At 38.4% G+C, this 20,389-nt stretch overlaps 1 long non-coding RNA gene across 1 annotated transcript in view; it reads left to right on the top strand.

Moving 5' to 3' along the window:
• Positions 1–454: 454 nt before the first annotated feature.
• The window catches only part of LOC128147143 (uncharacterized), a 167,334-nt gene continuing 147,399 nt past the window's right edge, over positions 455–20,389 (top strand). The window contains exons 1-2 of the long non-coding RNA XR_008236945.1: positions 455–1,071; positions 3,557–3,612. This is a non-coding gene — a long non-coding RNA (uncharacterized LOC128147143). The remainder of the gene's footprint in view (positions 1,072–3,556; positions 3,613–20,389) is intronic.

Genomic DNA, 20,389 nt, shown 5'->3' with positions numbered 1-20,389 from the left:
TTATTGCAGTCTGAACATAAAATTATTAACCTATCTATTTCTTTGGGTTACTCTGAAGATTCATTTAGCCGAGTATAGCTAAATAGGCTTGAGTATATAGTATGCTACAGAAATGCAAAGTATAAGTGGTTATTAGTACTAAGAGGTGGAAGGTGAACAGATTTCCCATTATATATGCAACCAGAAATGTTCATGCAGGCAAGTCTGACAATATTATTTTTGACTTGCTGAAGATGAACCATGAGTTCTTGAAATCACTGTGGTAACAGCTTCGTTAACTTCCCAGTGGGGTAGTGACTGTTACAAGATTAATCTGTGAAACTGTGATTGTAAGTCATATGTTTAAATGAATTTTTCTTTCAATTTTTTTGCTAGGGTATGGGCCGGAGGAAGGTGGAACCAGAGAGACGGCAACAGAACTCACAGAACTTCTTCCTATGGGCTCATGAATCAGTTCCTAGCAGCGAGGATGGCTTAACCATTTATCAGACATCTTTTGTGAAAGATCAAAATACTGAGAGTCCATTTTGTAGGCGGTATCCAAAACACCACTCAGGAAAATGTTGCACTGACAAACCTGTTCCTGAATGAAAAAAACCTGCAGCCAAACAAGTCATCTTAATTATAAAAACACCTTTATAGCACTGACTTACCATCATCAGAGCCTTTTCTCGAGATCTGAACTACTTGTTACTCAAATGGATGATGAAATAAACATTTGTGTAAAGCAAATGTGGTAGTACAGTTGAGAGTTCATTGAAATCAACAATCATATGTTACTCTGAAGACATACATTACTATAAAAATTTTAATGAAGAGGAGCATTATAAGGAAAAGCATGATTGTACGTATTTTTAGAAATACCTCGATTAGGTGAACAGAGGTAGTGATTGTACTTGTGTTATCTGATAACTGGTTGACCCTCATCTTGATACAAAAGCTCCTTCAACTTCAGAATCAGTGGTGTGGCTGTGCCTCAAGCAGCTGACAGGATCTGTGTTGACAGAAGTGTATAATGGAACTGGATCCTTGAGAGTTTACCACAATAGGGAGCCAAAACTGCATGTTCAGGTAAGAGAGAAACTTTTCTGAAAGGTTTCATGGCTATGAAGGCAGGTTACTAGCCATTAGAGAAACTAGATAAAAAAGAAGCTGCACATCACATTGCTGTGCAAAATAACTGATGTTCGGTTATAACACAGGAGTTGTGTAAGTAAAGAAAGAAAGGATGTTGTAAAGGATGTTTGCGTGCCTGTGCGTGCACTCACAAAATGTGAGTGTACGTATGTATGCATCATTCATCGCAGTAGGGAGAAAAAAAGCTCAAGCTGAATGTGGAAGGTTGCATGAACATTTGAGTTTGAGGTGGACTGGATCTGAAAAAAACTCATGATTTTATAGTTACATGTCCCTAAGGAAGGGAATTCAGAACAAATCCTCCAAGCACTCTGCTCCCAGAATACTTACTGGCTTTAGGATATGAAAGGCGTTAGAGTCAGACCTCCAAATAATGTGTTTTCCTCTTCTGGATCATTTCCATTAATTCAATAAAATAATAAACCAAACTGTGTGTCTTAAAATATACTAGAAATAACCTTGTTGCCATGCAAAATAATGTTGACTAGTAAAATTTAAGCATAAGTTTATGGGATAGTTTCCTTTGTTTACAAGATAAATGGAAAAATAAACCTCAACCCTTAGAATTCCCTGCATTGTAAGACATGCCTTGAGAATGAGCTATGTTAAGAGATGATTTCTGCCTTTCAGTGAACACATCTATCTTTTTGTATCAGCATGCAATGGCTGACTTTTTGTGTGCCATCAAAATAGATTGTATTAGAATATTTCCCCAAACGTGTAGCAATTTTATTAGCACACGCTGAAATAATAAACTTCTTTTTTTTATGAAGTTCCCCCTACTAAAGTTCTTGGGGTGCTGCACAATACATAGAAATGCAAAACATTAATGAACAACGTAAAAACAGATAAAAAGCCAAGTAACATAGTGTTATTAAAAAGAATTATTTTTTCTCAAAGTAAAGACAGCCTGCCTGACAACTCTAGAGTCACAATTTCCAGAGCTTTAGCCAACAATTTCATCTCCAAACTGATTCAAAACTAAAGTGTGTGCCAATCACATGGTAAATGAAGTACCCCATGCTGTTTGGCATACTCAAGAGGGCAATCTTGGACCTCCATCAGAAGGAAGAAACACATTCTTGCTACATTAGTAATGTTTATCTGTGGTGTAGCATTACAGCTGGGTATGGTGAAATAAATTGCTGTAGTTTGTTATGCCTTAAAACACCAATAGAAAGATTCCAGATTTCTTCTCCCCCCTCTTTTTTTTTTCCTTCACATTTTGACTCAAACATGGATTTTTTTTTTAAAGTAACTGTGGATTAATACATGTTCTCAACTATATTGCGATGCAGATTCCACAGGAGAAACTGGAGAGACCATGAAACCTCTATACAAACTGAAATACACTGTGCTGGGTTGAACAAAACAGGTGATTCCCACATATCTCATGCTCTGGCTTTTTCTTGGGTAAATAACATGAGATACACTGAATTTCAAAATGAGTGATAAATGCCCTAGATAAATTCCAAAAAGTCATAGCCTTGTGTTCTTTGGGTAGAAACCATCAGTTTTGTTTAATCTTGTGATAATAATGTCTCTAAGAAGGCCCTATTGAGTTAAAATATTTTTGCAATACAGAGGTTTTTTTTTCTTGGTGGATGGAAGAGAGAGGAGGAGGGCTGGTAACTCCCATAAAGGTTCCTAGTCAGTGCAGGAAAGTGGTCCCAGCTGGTAGTTAATTAGGATCAGATGGGTGTTGGTAGGCTCAGCAGAATGAGCATACTATGGGTTAACTCAGCCAAATAGTATTCTGGAGAAGTAGAGGTTATGCTCTAAGTGATGCTGATAAAGATGGACTTCTTTGTACCTTGTTTTAGTTGGGAAAAAAAAATCCAAAAAACAAGCAAGTTTGTTGCAAAATTTCCTTGAACACTATTATCAATAATTTGAACACAGCCAAAACCTCTTTAGAGAAACAACAGGCTTCGTACGATAATCCTTTTGAATGAGCAGGTATCTTTGCCCTCTGTTTTTATTCCTGAGCCTGCATCAATTTAGGGACTGTCTATACAGCTTTCTCTAAGAAGTGTCTTTCACATTAATTTAAAAGTGTTTTCAGTATGTTAGCTAAATTCACAGAACTCAAGCAAAATTTATTAAAAATATTAAACCAAGGGGCTGGGCAGATGGCTGCAAGTTCTTTTCGTTTAATGAGTTGCTACTTATCAGCTGAACCCTGTGTCCTGGGTTAGCAACAGGCTAAGGTTGGTGATTAATATGGCTGAGCTGAAGAGTAGCAATTTTGTCACTTAACTTCCCATGCCCTGGTTGAAGACAGCTTGCTTCTGAGGTTGCATTGGTTCAGCTGCATTGGAATACAGTCTTATGCTTGTGTCTGCATGGTTATGTCCACTTGTTTAAAGTGTGTTTGGTTTTTTTTTTCTTTTTTTCTGCCCTGGTTGCTGGTAACTAGATCTGAGAAAATGGTCTCATTCAAAGCTGCTGTCTCTTGGACCGTGTGGCCTCCTGGTAAGCTGGATTTCAGTTTCTATAGCTGTTTCATTTATGAGGTGTTGTGACCTATGAAATGCTTTTAATAGTCATTTTCACCCTGATAGGCAAACTGCTGATGTTGTATGATAGCAGATTGGGTTTGGTACAATAGGAAGCAAGATTTAAATTTTGCCTTTTGTTTACTTAAGTGTCTAAAGAAGCTTAAAGAGATTCTTAAAGCTGAACTGCCTGGCCTGTGGGGAGGGTTGGGTGGAAGGGGGAGTGCTGCTGCTCCTGGAGCTAGTAATTCAATGGGGATGCAGCAGCTTGACTTCCAAGTCATCTGCTGCTAATCTAATAATTCTGTGTTCATAATCGAATCACTCTGTGTAGCTGAAATGTTGTTTCTTAGCATGTACTCTCAAGGTTAGTCTGAGTGAAGTAACTTGATATAGACATTGTACTGAAGATGAGCCCTTTTCCTTCCCTGGGCTACACAGTAGTAATACTGTCTAAACCCAAAACTGGTGCTGATTTATTTACGGTGATATCGTTCAAGTATGGATAATATGAAGCTTCTATAAATGTTCTTACATGGGTTTAACTTTTCGATAGCTGAGCAAAATACTGGTATAACTGTGATGGTGCTAATGTTGAAGCAAAAGGATAGGCGTGTATCTAATAGAAATGTTTATGTTGATACAGTGGCCATGCTGGTTGACAAGAAATAAAATTCTGAAATTAAGTAGAAACTTTGGATTAGGCATCTCTACCTCTACCTCTAAATCACAGTCTGCAAACTTTTTTTATTATTATTCCTTATCCTCCCCCCTGCTGCTGCTGCATTATCTAATGAGCAGTAGATGGCAAGTACAGAGACCCATTCCATTCTGGAGTGGGAATGGACTATATAGAGCTGCCTCATCCCAAGTTTCTTGTTTTATGCCTGCCTCCCCAACAAAGTAATAAAATAACGAGCTGTTAAAACATTATCTCTGGAATATCTAATTAAAGGGAAGTCTATTCAACAGGGAAGTAATCCTAACTGACGTTAAGTTGGATGTATGGCAATAGCGGGTGTGAGTGAACCATTAAAGCACCCAATTTATGATTCAGGCAGGCAGCTGTGTAGCATTTATGAAAAGCATGTTATCAGCTTGCTCTCTTGTCTGATCATGGTTTGTTATACTTCAGTATATTCACCTGAAAGTGAAATATCTCAAATTATCATTTCTTAAATGTGGTGTACAGAAAGAGGTAAGTTTCAGCCGAGTAGAATCAAAGAAGTGCTGCTTGGAGGGGACCTCTGGGACATGTCTAGTCCAGCTTTTTGCTCAGGCCAGACCCTTGTTAGCACAGGATTGGCTCAGCCGTGACTTTGTTGATCTCAGTCTAGAAAGCCTCTAAAGAGGGAGCTTGCACAGCCTCTCCAGGTGACCTGTTCCAGCACTACAGTGCAGTGCTAGAGAACAATATTTTCCTAATATCCATCCTGAACCCCCCAGTCTGCTCTCTGTGACTGCTGACTCTTAGTGCATCATCAGGCTCTACCAAAAAGTTTGGCTGCATCACCTTTGTAACTGTTCCTCAAGTAGTCACAGACTGGTCTTAGCCTCATCTTCACCAGACCAAACCAACCCATTTTCCTTAGCCTCTCCTCACAAGTCATGTGCCTCTGACCATCTTACTTTTTGCTGGATCCTGTCCTGTTTCACTGCAGCCCAAAGCTGGTCACAGTATTCTAGGTTCAGCCTACAATACTGAGGGAATAATAACATCTCTCAGCCTGCTCATGGTAAGTGATTCTCAAAACTTTAATCTCTCCTGAAGCCAATGGGTTGAAAACATCTGTTTGGACAGCCTGTAAAACAGGGTTTAAAAAAAAAAAGCGGCGTGAGCTTGCATTTTCTCCTTCTTTCTGAGGTTATGCAGCTAATTCTGTATGTAGCAAAAGTGGAAACTATGTAGAATTTAGAGACTATATATATTTGAACTTCTGTTAATCTGATGGCAGATGCTAGAGACACCCAAGTCCCAGAAGTCTTCCATAGGTGCTTAAAATGCTACTTCTGGACAAGTCTAAAGTGCCTTAGTCTTGACAGCACCAAGTTCAAACTTGTATCGGGGAAAAGATCCACAAATTAATTATTCTCATGTCACCACCATGCTTTAAATTGGAAAAATACTCAAACAGATCAAGTTCTTCAGAGGGTACATGAAGAGCAGCTATTATCATGTCTGTGTGTAAGAGCTTAATTGTTACAACACCCATTTGAAATAGGTTCTATTCTTTCCTCTATTCTTGCATTGTTTCAGGGAGAGGGTTATGGCTTATTACACAGTGGTGCAAGTTTACTTTCCTCTTCCTGCAGCTGTCTCGTGCATGGAATATTTAGGTGTTCATTAAATCAGCAAGAGAAAGTTCACATGTCTATATGAGTGAGCATGATGATCTAGCCCAGGTGTTAGGACACCCACCAGAGAGAGCGGGTTGCCTGGGTCAGGGTCCTTGTATGGCTTTTAAATTTGAAGTAAACATTAACTGAAGCAAGGACTGGAACTCAGGTCTGCCTGCTCACAGATGAGTGCCCAGACCACTGAACTAGAGAAAACCCTGTGCTTTCTTTCAAGCCCAATGTTTAACTATTTCATAGAAAATGTAGCAGCTCTGGTAGAAGGGGTATAGAGTGGTGATTTCTCCAGGCTACCTGAACCAGTTCAGAAAATCAGAAGAATCTTAGGAATACGGGTTTTTTTCTCCCCTTGCTGTGGGATGTCTAGAAATGGTGATATGATGATCATAAAGCACCACCCTAATAGCAATGAATTAATCCTTACAGTAGCCCCATGAAGTATTTAAGTAGTAGTTCTCATTCTGCAGATGACTTAATTGTGGCATGCTATACTGAGGGTGATTGCTCAGTCAGCAGCCAAGCCATGACTATAAAATGGAGGAGTCCTGACTCCTAGACTTTTACTGTAACCAGCACTTCTTACCCTGTGCATAGATTTGCTATGGAGTATTTAGAGCTTTGTTAGAGACCTACTTGCCTGACAGTGTATTATTTTAAAAAACTAATGGCTGTGTGTATGTTTTTATGATCGCTTTCGATATTCTGTGGAATGAGAGACAAATTTTGTAACTCAAAGCATGCTATTTCTGAAACGGAAGGGGTTTTTTAAATTTAAAATGAACACCTGCTCTTCCTCTCTCATCCCCCTCACCTCCAAAAATAAAGATTGTGTTTAGATTGTCTAGCATATTCTAATACCTACAAATGGCAGTGCCTACTATGCAAACAGACTAACAGAAATATCAAGTACTGTGCTCAGATGTAAATTCTTGTGGGATCAGGCTCTATAATACTAACCAGACATTCATGCCTCAAATGGCATTTTAGGCATGCGTTAATGACCCTAAGCGACAGACCTTCTCATCTTATTGCTTAATTAATCAATGGCCCAGTGGCACATTGGCAGTGCTCTTTTTCAAGCTGTGCCTCCCCTCAGATGGTAATCAGATGGTATATAGCTGTATCTACTTATGGGAAAGTCAAAACCCAATAAATAAAGTTTAATTTCCTGATTCCCCTGGGATATAGTGATTCTTTTTAACAATGCTTTTTCAGTTGAGTTGAAATTAAAAAACAGCATGATCAACATATTGCGTAATATTTCAAGGATGGAGTTAAGTACCAGGTTTAAAGACTTTAAAAAAAAAAAAAAAAAAGACTGGTGGGGGGAAGACTGTTGAAAGACTGTTGATACAGAAGCAGAATATTTTCCATCAAAAATGCCTCATCCTATTTTTATTACTGGTGTTAAACTCTACGTTGTCGGCTTTTAAGCATTACTGTGAAGGTTTTCTGTACAAGTGTGGCATTAATTTTCATTCTAAATTAAGTTTGCTATCATTCGGAATAGAATTAACATTTAATCTTAAAAATATTTTGTAACATGCAATACAGTTAGGTACCATAGGAGGGCAGGTGTGTTGAACAGCTTTATTTTGGTATGAGTTACATTACTGTAAGATCTACTGTAGTGAGTTGAATTATCGGAATTGTACTGGTATCAGCGAGCTCTCAATCATGTCAGAGAAATGCAACAACTTGATTTGGACACAGGTGGCAATATGTAAGTCTCATGGGTTTTATGGATTTAAATATCTTTTTCCAGTTGTTCATTTTTGATGCTTACAAAGTTCAAAGATTTTTCAATCCACAGTTATTTTGTTTTGTCTTTGAGAGCCTATAATCTGACTACAGTTACTTATTTAATCACTGACAATATCCAGCAAATTAACAAAATTAGTTCTTTAGTTTACAACTTAGATTTAATTCAACTTTTTATTTTTCTAGTATCAAGTTTTCAATATGTGCTAATTTATGCTACAGTTTTCTTTATGCTTCAAGTTAAATTCGGGCTTAAATATAAAAGAGCTTTAGCCTCTGCATTAAACAATTCCTTATGAAATTTGAAATTCCGTTCAGTCTTTTTCAAGTGAGAGGAAAAACGAATGAAACTTGTTTTGTTAGAGAAAGAAATGTGTCTGCATACTTTCATGACTTACATGATCCCGTCTTGCGGAGTAATTGGGAGGGACCCTGCTACAGTGATGGGTTCCTACGCACTGAGCTTGTGCCGAGGTCCCCACTGACAGATGGTTAGATTCAGAAACACTGTCTCAGAAAATAGTTGTGATCTCTCCAGTCTGTCCGTTTGGCTCTATTTTTTCTGACCCCTAAGTATCACAAAAGGGAGATCCCTGCTGAGTTGTTAGGCAGAGGCTGTCCTGCAACCCGGGAGTCCTGCTTTGCTGTAATGATTGTAGAACGAAGGCTTTCAATGGGCAATACTATTTCTTCTGAAAGCGGAGAAAAATTTCCAGCATCTTGAGCTGAAAGAGTAAGATGAACGTTTCATCTATCTCATATAACGAAGTCCCTGAAGTAGAAGAGGGCTTGTTAAGCAGTGAAGACATTAAGAGGTGCAATTTCTAAGACAAATCCAGTCCTTCAGATGCAGGAATAACCGTGTGGCAGCCTGACCCTTTCTTGCTGTTCAGCTGACCCCACTTCTTCCTTCCGAGACTGGCCGAGTCTCTCTCGAAATACACGGTAGTACCTGCAGAAGGGATTCAAACAGATTTCCTGCAGCATGAAGCAGCTGTAAACTGCTGTGGAAGCAAATATTCTTAGGTCACAGGAGGGTGATGTGGAAGAGTGGTATTCTCTTGTCCTCAGCCCCAACAGCCCACAGAAAGCAAACACCACTGTGCTCTAAAAATAAGTTGTCACGGGGTCTGTTAGCAGATGGGTCAGTGCTTGCTTGCACAAGTGGATACTTTTGTTCCTTATCCTTCTACAACACAGCTTTGGACTATCAAGTTTTTCCAAAGCATAGTTTTGGGACTATACCTTAAGGAGGAAGATCCTCCTCACTTGCATTCTCTCCCTTATTCTCTGGTTCCTCTTATATTTAAACTATCCAGATTCTGATCTTACTGCCAAAGTAGATATCAGAAGCCAATATGGCAGCTGTCATACAGGCAAAGATCCTGCTGAGATCTGTAAGAATAATTCATGTGTCAGAACACAGGCCAGATGATAATTTTATTTATCTTGATGTGCAGGTGTCTTGTTGGATAAATTCAGAATAATCTCAGCCCACTGCCCAGTGTATGGTCTAAATGCTCATATCTAAGGCAGGAATACAATCTGTCACAACTGTTGATGTCCTTAATACACTACACACAGGAAGTCTGTCTTCACATTTTCTTTGCACTTTAATAACGAGTATGTACAGCTTGCTTCCTATAATGAAAACCTCTCTCCCATTTTCCTGAGCGGCATGACTGTAGGCTAATGTGCCAACATTGCTCTTTTACAAAGATGCTAAAACTTTTATAGCCAGCTATATGTTTTGCTATTTCTTCCCTACTTCTCCCCACTCCCCTTTAACTCCCCCCAGTAGGATTTTTGCAATACATTTCTAGAAATATTGTATGCATTCTGACACAAAACAATATCTTCAGCAGTAATAATAAATTAGATGCAGTGGGAATTTAAGCTTGTTCTTTTGTCCGAGGTGATATAATGGAAGTCATTCATAATGAAGAAAAAAGTAATTGTTATGCAGCATTTTTGTATTAAACATGCCTCCCCAAATTATCCAGAGTATAAAAGAGAATGTTTTTAGAGCTTTGTTACAACCATGGTTGAGCAAAATGCATGTGAAAGTCCTCTTATTTGCATAAATAGGATTTCTTAAAATACAAACCATTTGTATTGTGTTAAGCTCCCTCAAGCCTTGCTACCTCACAAGACGTATCATAGTTTTATCATTAATCAAAACAAAGCCCAAATCAATAAACATGCATAATCAGGAGTCTCTGATTCCAGTATGCAAATACACTACATATTGATGAAATGTTTCTGAATCTAAAATAGTTTTACTCTTTTTTTTTTTTTTTCCTCTCAGAAGTCCCTGAGCCTTTTAATTTTAATATTTTATGCATTGCAATGCAAACAGTATGACTTCATGTATCGGAGATAATAAGTTAAAAGATAAATGTTGGCTGAATCTCCTCTTAGTTTTTGTTTACTTTGTTGACTTTAAAGGCAGTTTATGCTTCTGAAAGGCTGGTAATTACTTGACCTTGAAAGGCCCAATCCTGCAAAAGCAGTTGCTCTGCCGTGCACTTTCCAGCCAGTATCAGAGCAGGGGCAGCCAGGTCCCCGGGCCCTGTGCCAGGGCCGTTTGTTAATTAGTGAAAACCAGTTGTTCCTTATGTGTAGGGCAATCAAAGTGTTACATTACAGGGGGACTGATATGACGTTCAGTCAGGACAAGTTTTTGTCCTTGGCCTGTGGCTAAGATAATGATCAGTACCTGCAGCTTCACGGAGCGAGGGCACTGTTTGGGGGGGTACGAGCTCTGCTTCTAACCCTGCTCAAAGCTCGGCTCTTCTCACACGCTAGCAGATCATGCAAATCATTACTGATACGTATTTAGTGCTGCCCTCTGTAGTTTTAAATTCCTTATCAAACATACGCACATTATGATACAAGGAACATTACGGTCTGAAGATGGATCCAAAAACAAACATTTCAACAAGAGACTCAATAATTTCATATGTTTCAGGGGCGTTGCACCACTACAGTTAAGAACCTTGATCAGCGCGTGGCTCAAATTAATGCTGCAAATTCCTTTAATCTGAACCACAGTTTTCAAACAAGTGAGCTGTGATGGGGTAAATCTTATCAGCAACTACTGCTTACCTCATTCTGAAGCTGTACGTATCCATAGCAAGTACAAAACACAGACCCAGGAAATGGGCACATCAACAACCAAAGGATTAAAATAAAACAAAATTCTATGAAGGCCGAAGTTAAAGGAAAAGAAGGATGAAAAAGATCAGTGGTAGAAAAGCCAGGCTGCAATTAAGTTGAAAAAGTTCCTTGTTTGCTAGTCAAATAATAAGCCGTGTCAGAGCTGTAGAATTGGCTATTCTAGCGTAATTGCGTCTCTTGTGTATCTGTGGGACTCTGTTAACCACAGGCACGATCCTCTCGTGAGAGTCATCCCCTCTGAGCTGATTTATTAGCAATGTGAAAAGTTTAAAGGTGTGATGTTTATTTTATATCCTAATAAAATAAATGTGGCAGCAATCATAGATTAGGAAGCACAGTTTCAAACTGTGAGAGTCTTTTAGGCTTATTAATTTGCTGTAGTTGGGTTTCACGATGGGTATGTCTATTTGCCAAGTCATGCTTATTTACATTTGCTCAATGCTTGTTTTCACAACCATGGAGTGTGGAAAAAAATTTCTTATGCCTTTGGTGGGAGTAGGTGCTCACCTGAAGAGAAATGGTAGATCCTATGTGTAGCTGCACTCCCTATTTATGGAAGCAGCCCCACAAAAGTCAACAGGATCATGTGTGTGTATGTATACGCATACATACAGATAGATATCTAAGGTGACGGGTGCAGTGAGCTCCTCAAAGTCAGTTACTTCTTGACTCTCGTTTCCTACAAGGATGGTTTATGGGAAACTTTGTAGTTACACTTTTTTAACTGATTCTTCAATGATCTGATCTGAAACTTTTCTTTTAAAAATAGGATAGCAGTTTTAATTTTCATGGCAAATGCCTCCACTAAGGAGTGTATTTGGCGAAGCGAAGAATAAAGGTTACTGCAGCGATGGGTTGATGATCAAGAGGAACTGACGTTTCAAGCCAGAACATCTCTTGATGATGTTCTTCACTTAAATTGCTTTACTGCTCCTTCATAGTGCTTGGCACGTGTTTGCCTACCTCTGTGTGCCTTAACCACGCTGCTTTTAGAGGATGGTGGTCTCTGGCAGCAGTGTGCTCTGCCAGGATAACTGTGTGTGCTAACAACACTCCAGAGAGTGTGGCAAGTTATTCCTCAGCATCTCCCTCGCTACTTAATTTTGCGAACCAGCAAAAGGAGTGAGAACTGTTTATCTTTGTTTCAGCCTTTGGTTATACAGTGTGAGGTAGAACTTAATCTCTAACTTTTTCCTTCCTGATTTTGGTAATTGTAGTGGATTGCTGCTGGACTATAACATGCTTACAGTAGCTGTGTCTGCTTTGTCCACTGTCACTTAATAGATTGCATGCATGAGATATAATGTTGAGTCTTCTACATATGCTTGTTGTTTATTTTAACTTAATTTCTCATTTCAGTAGGTCTAAGGCTAATAAGTAATTGTTATGACCTGAGGTACCTTGCACACAAGTTCTGCTTTACGTCTTTTTGTACTCAGTTATCTTCAGAAAGGAAAAAGAAAAATCCATCAGCCAAACCAGGAGAAACAAACTACAAAATCTATCTGTTTTTGGCAAGGATGGTAGAGCAAAATACAACTGAGTTCTTTTCCTTATTGCTTGTGGAAGGTATTCAAATAAATAAGAAACTAGACAGAATGAGAGTGGTGATGCAAGCGATTAATATTTTTAAAGCTCTTGGGTTTCTTTGGCTCAAACTTTCTGCAAAAGGGTGGAGTATTAACATTAATCACAAGCAAGGACCTTCAGTCTCCAGGACTGTCAGTCCAGCACCTCTACTCATTGCTGCATTTAAAAAGGAGGGAATAAAAAAAATTATCTGGTGATCTTGCAGGAACATTGCAGAGGGTAACAAGCTGTGGGGTAAAGGAAAACACAATCTCTTCATCCAGGTCTGAGGGCTGTAAGTTTTAACATCTGTATTGCAACTCAAAGGAATGAATCTCATTGGGTTTATTAATCTCTAGCTACATGGACTACCACTTACGTTTAGACTCGTACAATGTTTTGTGTTTTGAAAATATTTTTCACATGAGACTTCTGAAGTGCATTGAAGAGAATAAATGGACCTCTCTCCACCCTGGAGAGGTATAATTAACTACTTGGCAAAGATAGGATTGGAACCAAAGAAACCCCTTGCCTTTATCTCCTTACCCAGCTCTAAACATTTTCATGACCTTTTTTGGAAAAGTTTTGCAAAAGTAATATCAAACAGAGGACTTTTTTTCCCATGTCCTCCTCTGTTTTGTTGCGCAGTGTGGTCTGTTTTAAATAAGCTCTACAGTGCAGTCATTTAAGGAAATGAAGATATTTCATAGCACGCTTAGCATTTGCATTTGAATATAGGCCACCCTGCTGTTTGATTAAACTGGAGTTTAAGAAAACTATAAGAATCGAGGTTCATATGCAGTGCAGTACTTCACACTCAGATTGCAAAGGTTGTTGAAGGAAAAAAAAATGATAATATCCTTGGAAGTACATGACTAATGAGAATATATATAGCACTTCTGAGACAGCTCAAATATATAATTATTGTGAAGATTTCACAGACACATAAATATAATGATCTTCAGCTAAGTAAATTGCTACCTACCAATGAAATAAATATGGTCCCTTCAGAATTTGAAATAATTCAGTACTGTAGGTGGTGGGAAATGATTCACCTTAGCTGTTATCTCTGGAACAGTAATATAGAAATATATCTGCCAGTACTGTTACATTTACATTGTTCTTCATATCCTGTGGAGTTTGTCAGAATATCTGTGGTCCCCGCTGATTTCCACCCCCTTATTTTGATAAGGCTCCACACAGCATGGCTCAACAATGGGTTGGAGCAGCTAATATTGTTTACCACAGTAGGCATCTCAGCCATAATATTTTTCCAAGAAACACTGATGTGTTTAAAGGTCAGGTTGATACTGATTTGACTGCTAAACATGAATTCATTTTTCTAGGAGTAGAAGGGTGTACATGCCTTGGGATAAAGGTTAAACTGTTGTTTATGCACTCAATAGGTGGAAAACACAAGGCTTTAATACACAAATCATAATAGCCTATTCTGGTCAGTCAGGGAAATGCGGTGCTTTACATTTAAATGGAAGCTTTGAATCCACAGGCGTTCTCTGACTATTGCTATGGAAGAAAACTCATTGAAAACTTCAGCGCTTGCCCGGATGATCTAGACTTTGCAACCAGTTTAAACTTTTTTCTGAGCATGGTAGTCCAGAACTCATCCACGTCTTTCAGCAGTGCTGGTAAAATAGAATTTTGCTACGTCTGATGGGATGCCAGAGACGGGCCCCTCCTGCTACGGTAAGGGGAGTGAAAGGAAGGAGGGAGGGAGAGAGGGACAGCCCTACAAGTTTGGATTTGTTGTTCTTGCCATCCTCAGTGGAGTGGGAACAATGCTTTTGCCAAAACGAAGGTCCTGCTCTCCCCTTGTAGCTACCATGTCTCCTGTTCAGGTGCCTCTTTCCATGGCAATGAAATCGTGGTCAGTAAGGCTGGCTTAGCCATGGACGCTTCTAGCAGGCAGCTGCACTAGACACCTGGATTTAAAGGAAGAGGTGATGTGTTCTGATAGCTTCAGCTGGGCTGGCTGGGCTCCCTGGGAAGGCAAAACTTAGCCAGAACATGCTCAGTTCCTGATTTCTTAGAGGTGAGCCATCAGATGGAAGTGTGAGCACTCGGTGCTGACCTGTCCTCTATCTGCAGTTCCCTCTGTGCTCGATCTGTGGTGTTCTCCAGGCTAGGTGAAGAGGGTAGCACATCCCAAAGCTGAGAAGGAGCCTCTACAACATGAGTACAAATAGAGACCAAGGATACACAGGCACATCCACATAGGTGTCCTTTCCTGGGTTCCATTTTCCAGGTACTTGTTCTTATTTAAGTATCATTTCCTCCAGCCTCTGAAAAATTATGCTGCTCTTAAGAGATTTTAACCAGACCCCATGCTTGTTTTTGTGGGAAGTGTTTTCTGCTGCCTTCAAAGGGTGTTCTTTGCCAACAGTCTCCTTTCTTTCTTGCACTGATCCATGTCAGTCACCCCCTCCTTCACTATTCCTCTCCTTTTCTCTTCCTCCAGCCTCTCAAGGTCTGAGTCACCTCATTTACCCATCCTGTTTATACCTTTCCTGCCAGCTTTCTTCTTTCTTTCTGTAATGAGAAAATCTTTAATGTCAGGTTAGAAAGAGGCGATGGTAGCCATGTGGGAGGCTAACATACTTTTCAAAGAAATAACCAGTGCTCTCTGATCACACTATGTATTTCCTTAACCACACCTTTTGATATTTTGGGATAGGGCTTTTGGGGCTGTTTAGGCGTGTAGAGGGGACTGTGTCACAGGTTGTCTGGTGCCGTTTTCAGTACGGTATTCAGCTTCTGTCTTCATTGGGGCAATGGGATGCCTCTGCAGTAGACCAACGCCAGCTCTGAAGATGTATTTTAAGAACTCAAGTTTGCTATCAGTGCTGATAAGCACACAATTTCTGCTTTTAACTTTGCCTTGTAAAAGCATCAGTTATTTTCACTCTTTTTTTTTATTTTTAACATTCATTGATTCATTTGGGTTGCAAACTCTGCTTGAAAGCCTCAAAGTCCATCCAGGATTGTTCCTATTGAATTATCTTATAAATGTTTTCTAGATGTGTTGTTGTATTTTGTTTCTACAGATTTTGTCTCTGCAAAGACTCCAGTCCTGGCACAGCAGCTCAGGTCACTTCTTTGATCTGGTTTTCAGTGGAATGTTCTGACACCTTGACCATCTTGGCATTTGCTTTGAGAACAGATGGAGAAAACAGTCCATAATATGCCTGTTGGCCTAAAAGCAGAGAATCTAGTAGTGCCATGAGTGGCTTGCTTGCTGACATCAATAGCACAGGATGCTGTATTTGATTAGCTTTGCTTTCACAACGAAGACCCACTGTATTGTTTTGAAGAATGTGTTCAGTTGTTTTAGCAAACTTAAAAATCCCCCGTGGCTACAGAAATAAAACGTTCAAGTCAAATGGCTGCCATGTCAGGGATAAAAAGCCTTGCAAAATGTTCTGTCTACAGATCACCCTTAATCCTAAAGCTGTATCAGTTCAGAAAAACTTCTGGATTTCTTTTTTTCTTTCATCTTCTGAGGACAGATAAATCTAGAAACCCTGCAGGAGGATTTCTGACTTAGCAAACAGAGCTTGACTGCATTTTGGTTTGGTATTTTAGCTCAGCATTACAAATACTTGTGTCAAAGATCTTGGCTTGAATCCTGGAATTATTTCAGATGCGGTGGTGTGATAATAAGAAAAAAATCCTTCCTAGTTTTTCATGCCTGCCTCTTATTTCTGCCAGGTTGCCATTACTCTCTTACTGAAGAGGAGACGTTGAAAAGCTAACATTGTATTCCTGAGGTTTCTTATGGGAAGATGTTTCCGTGGATGTTGTTTAAGGAAACTTCTTAGGAAAACACGACACAGGAAAAAAAAAAAAAAAGGTCCACTTGAGGAAAAACAGCACCGGACTGGAAATGAGAACTTTCATTTTCTCCCTGCTGTATGTTTTTCTTCTTCCACCCCCGCTCCTCGGGCCAAGGAGTCCCATGCCCTGTTTCCGTCCTTAGTATGAATCATACTGCACTGATAACTTCTAATTGCTTTCTTAGAAAGCCATCCCTCTGACTTCCTGATAAGTAGTGCCTTATCCCTTAAATGTTGAGCAGTAGTGACAGCCACATGTTAGATTAATTCCAGATATGGATTTTACAGGGGTAAGTCCATATTTCTTAAACATTTTAATAAGTATTTAAAAATATTATAAAAATAGATATTGTATCTAATATCTACTTTTGTTGGTCTACTTTTGTTGGTCTACTTTTGTTGGTCTACTTTTGTTGGTCTACTTTTGTTGGTCTACTTTTAAGGAAGTTAAGTGAGTATTTACATTTGGTTGTTATTTTAGAAATATAATCCTACAGATTTTTGTAGAAAGCAGAAAATTGAAAAATATGGGATAAATATCGTTCCATGTTACAGTTGTTTCAAACCAGAAAGAAGAAGAAAAAAAAAGCTTAAGAAGAGAGATGCTAGGTTTCTTTTCCTTTTTAATAGCAAGTAACACATATTCACCACAAAGTGTTAGTTTAAAATATTAATTGTACAACATAGAGGATACAATTTGATTTCCTGTTTACCGGTGAATTTTATATCATCCCCATTACCACAGTGTCTGAGCATTTTTGAGTCACCCTTTAAGTGACATAACTGACATCTGTCATAGTTTTCATGTCTCTTCTTATGGAGATTTGTTTATGCACATCATACTTTGGATTGGTACAGTCTTGATTAGGTACTTTCCCCACCTCTGAAAGGTACTCACCAGGCAAATAAACCACATACCGTGTAGTGAAAGTAGACCATGAAGTGTTTGATGAATTTTTGGATCCTGAATTGCTGATCAGAATAGTAGGTTGAGTGATGCCTCGAGTCTGAACACTTCCTAGCTTTGCATCTGTTTTTCACCAGAGCATTCATCATTGCTAGATAAGCGTTTTCTTTAATGGAAACATAGAAAGCATAATGGGTAAGGAAGACACAAAAATACAACATAATGCCTGGTTGTATAGGTTGAGACGTAGTATTGCACTGCCATGTTGACACTACCTTGAAAGGAACTAAAAAACCTAGTGCTTTCTCAATAATAGCACAATACAAACCTTTAAGTATGAGATGTTGCCTGGGCAAGTGTAAGGCCTATTTAATGGTAAAAGGAAAACAAACATCCCAGATTTAAAAGGAAAAAAAAAAAAGAAAAGGTGAAAAGACTGTGGTTCTTGTTAATAGTGTAAGGCAAGGATTGTAGACACCTTCAGATTGAAAAAGGCAATTAATATTTATTTCATATCAAAGTAGATTGCTAATTAGGGCTGTGCTCTTCCCATCCCCCAGGGAAATAATCAGATGAGTGAATCTCATCTGGAAAGTTCATGTATGGCAATGAGAAGCTCATCATGAAGATAAAACCAGAAAAGAACCTGGACGACCTGATGAGATGTTCAGCCTATCTCATAGACTTTGCTCTCTAATGGGGTTTAAAAGACCTAGTATTAGTGAATTTATTTTACTGGTTTTCTGGTGACACTTTCTAAAAGGCCATGATTATATATAGCTCAGTCACTTGTCAGTGTCCTTTCATTAACATGCCTAAAGAATCTTAATTGCTCAATCAGAATAGCAGATTTTTCCTCTGCTGGTAAAGTTTAAGAGGTTATTCAAGCCAAACAGAGGAAATGGAAATCCTGCCCAAATGGATCCAATAGAAAGAGCAAACTATTACAGGAAAAAGTCAAGCAAGACTAAGAAGGAAATTGAAGAGCAAACAACTGAAGATAGAAAGATAAACAAGAAATTATTTCAAATATACCAAAAGCAAGAGTGGCAGGGGGTAAGGGACAAAGGCAGTGCTGGATATTGATATGTCAGAAAATGACAGAGCTGAAATAAACCAAAAAATTGAAAAACAACAGATAAGCTAGACTAGATGGACTTCAACATTTAAATGTTTGAACTACTAAATAAAATACGGAGTCTTTCCTACCTGCTGGGTACAGTGCCATCCTATGGGCGTTCAGTTCTGTGTACCTTTAAGTAAACACCCAAGTGATTAAGTAAGCCTATCTTTGCTATAATGATGAGTAGGAATGATGTAAAATTTTTTGTTAATCAAGAATGCCCCCTTTTTTTTTCTTGACAAAATCTTGTCTGTATGTGTGCAGAAGCAGTTTGTTTTCCATTGGAAAATTTCAAATCTTACCAGCCTTCCCAATAGCACCATCAAGGTCCCCTCCATTGAAAATTGAATGTTTGGGTTTTGGATGAAAAGCTCATATTTCTGTCTTAAAAAAAATTAAAGAAATTATTTGGGAAAATTGCTGTTTCCAACCAGATCTAATCATAACTGCACTGTAAGACATTTGGGAAAAATATAGCTGCTTTGAAAATCATGCCTTTCTGATCTAGTAGATTTTTTTTTTTTATGGTTAACTAGTTAAGATAATAAATTTGGACTTTCAAATGTCTATGATAAGCTGGGAGAAGAACTAAGTTGTCAGGGAAAGCACTAATTTTTCTTCAGTTTCGTAACTACTTTTTAATCTGAAAAAAAAACCCCAACAAAATCATCAGAACAACAGTCAACTTCTAGTGTGACAAAAAATTAGCAGAGATCTATCCCAAGGATTCATACCGCATCTCATTCAATCTCTTTACTTTCAGGATACAGTGTGAACAAAAAGACACTAAAATTTACAGATTAAACAAAATAGCTACTTACTGAAAACTAGAAAGGCTGATGAAACTTTGAGGGAACCAATATACATTGGTGTTTGGACATCATAAAAGAAATGAAATTAGGTGTTAAAGTTGCATTAAAGCATATTTAAAAGAATCATTATAACTAACCACACGGCTGTAACACAAATAGTTTCTAAATTTATTCCAGACCCTCAGGAAAAAGATCCAGAAGTCCCTGTAAGAAGATTAATGGATAACCTTTCAGATGTATAACTTTCAGCAGTTAAATATAAGGCTGTTTTCAGAAATGCATAAAAGTAAAACTGAACTATTATAATGTCTTATGTCCATTCTATGCACAGCATTACCTGAATTGCTTTACTCGATTCTGATCAACCCGTATTAGAAAAAACTTAGTGGAAATGGAAGAGCTAATATATTATTATACCTACGGGAAAAAACTTCCCCAAAGAATTTGAATAATGAATAATAAACTCATGTAAACAAAAAGCCTTCAAAACAGTTCAAATAAAACCCGGTAAATTTAGTAAAAGAACCATGCAATTTTCATGATGTTTTCCTGTGTGGGTGTGTATTTAAACTGCTTCAAGTTGATTCTTTGATGTTTTGTAGATTGTATTATGCACTTTGAGGTATTCATGTGAGGAAAGGTGAATGGCTGGAATTTTTTCTTTTCTTTCTTTAAATGCCCTGTTTGCTATTTCAGATTTAACTGAAAGGTAGAGGTTGTCTCCTAGAAGCTTAATGTTATTAAATCAGGAGCAAGATGTCTGACATGGTTTGGCATTGTTCTCAAAAAAATAATTAGACAGTGTAGTGGAGTCAACCCCAGTGGACTACAGGTATATCTGCTTTATAACCTTTAAGGCACGAGTCTTAATTACACTGTGGCAGTAGTCACTTCAGCACTTCGGTCCATTTTGCTGGATGTTGACCTTACCAAATTATCTCGTGTTCTAAATGCAAAGTAGCTGATTTTTCCTAAATGCATTTCTTGGCAACCAAGAGATAAATTGGTCTGGTTCCATTTTTAAGAAGGACTTTGTCCTTTAATGGTCCTTAAATTAATCCGGTAATTCCACCTGAGAGGATGGCACTTCTAGAAAGCATATAAAAAAATAGTGCATTGTATTGCTTGCACGCATTTACAAATATTCTGTAGTCTGCTCCTATTCACACAGAAAAGAGATTTCTACAGTTGTTTAA

This window comes from Harpia harpyja, chromosome 10 (assembly GCF_026419915.1).
Source record: "Harpia harpyja isolate bHarHar1 chromosome 10, bHarHar1 primary haplotype, whole genome shotgun sequence".
Classification (NCBI taxonomy): domain Eukaryota; kingdom Metazoa; phylum Chordata; class Aves; order Accipitriformes; family Accipitridae; genus Harpia; species Harpia harpyja.
Note: the sequence above shows the minus strand (reverse complement) of the source record. Positions and strands in the feature narration are given on the sequence as shown.